General features: G+C 40.9%; 1 pseudogene; it reads right to left on the bottom strand.

The window, feature by feature from the left end:
- Nucleotides 1-291: 291 nt before the first annotated feature.
- LOC134379125 (large ribosomal subunit protein eL36-like) lies at nt 292-609 on the bottom strand (annotated as a pseudogene).
- Between the last annotated feature and the right edge of the window lie 3,759 nt (nt 610-4,368).

Below are 4,368 nucleotides of genomic sequence, written 5' to 3'. Positions count from 1 at the left end.
TAGTATCTTTATTTGAAAATTAAGTGTAGTTTAAGGAGATAAACTGTACTTACAGTGGTTGAGAAGATAAATGTGCTTAGCAAGGCATCCACAAGGGGTGGACTACCTCCATGCAATTGCTCGTAATCTATCCCTCTGATACACTTCTTCATATGTCAAATTTTCTGTTACATTTTTGGTTTTATTCTTTCTTTTTTTAGTTTCTTTTTTCCACTATTTTAAATTGTTAGCATTATTATTACTAGTTTTTTTTCTGTAAAAGTTGTTTTCTGCACAGAGGGGAGAGGGGGCTCAGAACTTCTTTGCAGCTGCTTTCCTCCTGGTGGCCAGGACATTGCTAAGCTCCTCTTGCTTCTTCTTGGCACAGATATGTGTCCCTACCCTTTTCTTGATGAAGTTGAGGGCCCATTTGTCCTTGGAGACCTTGAGCAGCTCTATAGCACAGCACTCTTACAGGGGAAAGCCACACACCTCTTGGATCATGTCCCACACTAACTTTGTATGCTCAGTGAGGCGCCTGTGGCAGCAGCTATGCCCCGGTTTGCTCACGTTCTTGGTCACCTTGTGGCCCTTGTTAAGGCCCACAGCCACGGGGTAGTGCAGAGCCATGGCTAGGGCTCTTCAATGGCTGCTGCAGCGGAAGGGCTATCAGCATTACTTTTTACAATTTGCTATGCTGTGTATTTCTTCTTTGCATCATTTCCAATACTGGAGGTATAAATTGTATCAAGACTTTTAGAGCATTCTAATTCATTTTATGCACTTTTTTGCAAATTTGAGTTCTTGAAAGTATACTTTCACAACATTACCTTTGTGTATAGGCATTGTGTATGTAAGTAGAAACACTGAAACCCTCAATAAATGAAGAGTTGTCTTTTTTGTACATTTGTATTTGTGAAAGATAAAATTTCTCGAATCTCAGCTCTTTGGGCAACTGCATATGCAGTGGTGACCCATGGTGGGTTTTGATCAATCTCGTCGAAAGACTTAGGTTACCTGTTGGGTATTTCAGATGACCACAGCTGTAAAGCCAGATGCGTGCAATTACCACTCATGGTGATATGCATTTATACATTTTGCTTTTTGACCTATTTCTTTATGAATACAACTCATCTCCTCATGACTGTTATACCTGTGCAACTGTCAGTATAACTGAGTGTTCATGCTTGCAAAAATACATATGTTATTATTGCCTATTTTATTGTGCAAAGCGGTCTACAAAGTGATGTCATGCTTTTATATATTCCTCAAATAAATCCCCTATTAAAAATGAAAATAAATGTTTTTTACATTTTTTTAATTGTTTTTTCCAGAATTATATTTTCAAGAATTTGATCTTTAGGATTGTGATTTAGGGATTTTAGACTTTAGGGATACTGATCTATTGGGATTTCAACATTCAGGAATCTCACTACAAGAGAAAGATACAAATATGGACCAGGGAAAATCAAAGAAGAACCCCGTGGTGTAGGATTGGGATTAGTCTTTACTTTTGGATCTGTCATTGCTAAAATGGCAATGACAATCCAGTAGCAAAGAGCACAGATGTAGGTTTCTAACTGCCATTTCCCACCAAAGGAAACCAAGACTTCTTTGAAAAATGGCTGATTTCAGGGCTGTGCAGAGAAAGTACAAGAGCATCTTGTTGTTCTTAAAAGTAAGAAAGTGCTCATTAAAATAATGAGTGCTTGTTGTGATAGTATAAGAAACATCCTGAAGGGGTTCTCACTGGCCAAATATGTAATAATTTGAGTATCAAAACAAATAAAGGTAGTGATGGATTGTAACACCTGAAAAAAATAAAATGTCATTAATTAATACTTATACTAAATAAATAAATGAGGAAGAGGAGAAAATTCTTCTTTAGAATCAAAAGCTGAGTATTAAGTGTAGAATGGATGATGGAATCAGAAAATCAACATTTTGCAGCATCATAGTACTAATTGATTCAGGCAAGAATCATCAATGGATGCCAAATCTACTAGGAGAAAGTCTCAAAGCATCTTCCCATAGATAAGTTATTAATTGCAAAGGGAAAAATAATAACTTTGTAGTGGAAAAACTTGGCTGACGCTTCTTTAACCACAAGATCAAAGTTAACAGCCAATAACAGAATACACCTGCATCAGTGTGTTTTCTAATGTGATGCACTGAGGACCCAACACTGCTCATGTTGCCATCCTGCCAAAGGTGCATGACCTAAATATAATCATCTGGAACATCAGACAAATCCAAACTGGGGATAGTCTACAACACACTTGTCCTGTGTTCATGGAGACGGGCAATGTCATGAAAGACAAAGCAAAATAATTCTGAAAATTTTCCAGATTAAATGAGATAAAAGAAACATGGCAACTAAATGTAATGCATAACCCTGAATTAGATCTTGGATTGGAGGAAAAGTTGCCACAGAGGACATTATTGGGGCAATTGGTGAAAGTTGACTATAGACTATATTTTAGTTAATAATATTTTATTAGTTTTTAAGTTCCTAAAATTGATCATTGCACTGTGATTATGAATAGAATGTCCTTGTTCTTAGGAGATATATGCTGAATCATTTAGGGCATAATGTATTCAATTTTCTTTTATATGGTTCAGCAGTAATAACCATAATAGTTACAGAGATAGACAGGTAGAAATAGATAGACGTGCCAAAATACAGGAGATCACGGTGTAATGTTTGCAACTTTTCTGTAATTTGGAAATGTTTTTCAAAATAAAAAAATTTAAGTATTCTGATTCTCTGAGCTCTCCATATAGTGAAGATTAGACACTCCAATTAGAATTGAAGTTGTGGAATCACCAAAGCACTCTTGCACGTTGCTGGGAGGGAGGGCAACCTGGCATTAGAAACCCTTTTCCCAAGCTAGTTTCCTGGGCACCTAGTCTCCCTAGTCCTCCAGATGTGTTGGGTTGAGTTGTCCAGGGGAGCTGCAGGACATCTGAGAAGAAAAGCTATTTTCCATGCAGTTGCTGTACCAGAAATGTGAGAGTCACCCTCGCGTCCTCTCTCTCACTCAACACATCACCAAATCCTGTTGATTCTACTCTGTAGCTCTAATTCAAATTCATCCCCTCCTCTCTACGTCCTCTGCCAAGGCCCTCACTTCCTTACCTGCTTTTCTTGGTCGCTTGCTAACCTGTCCCCTGGCCTTCAGGAGCACTCCTGTAGCCCGTCCTTCCCACCTCAGCCAGGTGCAAAGTGAATGAAATCTAGATCCTCAGTAAGTGTGGCCATTCCTGCGCTCCCCCACCCCAGCACGGTGACATCTCCCACCACCTCCTGCCATTCCTGCTGTCCCATTTTCCACTCTACTCCCCACACAGCCTTAGCTCCAACAATTCTGAACTACTTTTAGTTTCCCAAACACATTGTTGAGGTCTCTGAGGGGACTCAAAAACACCACCCTCCTTGCTCATGCTGGGAACAATTTGGATAATAAAAAAATTAAGAAATAAAAGATGTGGCAGAGAACGGTAAAAATGCCTGTTACTGAGAGAGGCTAAGCTGAAGGATGTGGTTCAGGTCTGTGAGCCAGCAGGCTAGGGACAGTTGGACAGGGCAGGCCACCTCCACCTGCACAGGTCACCCCACAGGCACCACAGCTCCCGTCACACAAAGCTCTCCACCTCCCCAGAAGCTGGGAGTAAAGGGACAGAGAATGGCTAAGTTTGTGCTCAGGGAAAATTCCTCCAGCGGTGTATCAGTCCGTTTCTGTTGCTTATAACACAACACCTGGAACTGGGTACTTTGTAAGAAAACAAAATTTATTGCTTACAGTTTTGGAGGCTGGGAAGCCCAAAGTCCAGGGACACATCTGGCGAGGGTGTTCTTTGGTGGTGGCTTTATAGCAATGCAGGGGTTTCACATAACAGAAAATGGTAGAGCAGAGAGAGAGAGAGAGAGAGAGAGATTTCTCATGCACTGTCCTTTTAAAGCCCTCAGAACCATGCCCCTGACCACCACTGTTAATCCATTCACTATGGCATGGTCCTACATTCTAATCACCTCTTCAAGACCCTATTTTTAAATTACCATAATAGGATTTCCCACCCTCTCAACACTGTCACAGTGAGGGCCAAGTTTCTAATACCCGGAACTTTGGTGGTGGTGGGGGGCAGGTAATTTAAGCTTCAGTGAGTTTGGGAGGCGGACATTCAATCCACAGCAAGCAGATACCGTGAGTGGAAACTGGTGCTCCTTCTAACACCCTATCGCTTGCTCCTGCACCTTTCCCTCCCTAAAAAGACAGCCCTCACCTGAAACAGACCACATGGGCACCCCAATTTCAGACTTCCAGCCTCCACAGCTGTGAGAATATTAATTTCTGTTGTGGTACTTTATGGCAGCCTGAGCAGACGAAG

This window comes from Cynocephalus volans, chromosome 5, assembly GCF_027409185.1.
Source record: "Cynocephalus volans isolate mCynVol1 chromosome 5, mCynVol1.pri, whole genome shotgun sequence".
In the NCBI taxonomy this organism is placed as follows: Eukaryota; Metazoa; Chordata; class Mammalia; order Dermoptera; family Cynocephalidae; genus Cynocephalus; species Cynocephalus volans.
Note: the sequence above shows the minus strand (reverse complement) of the source record. Positions and strands in the feature narration are given on the sequence as shown.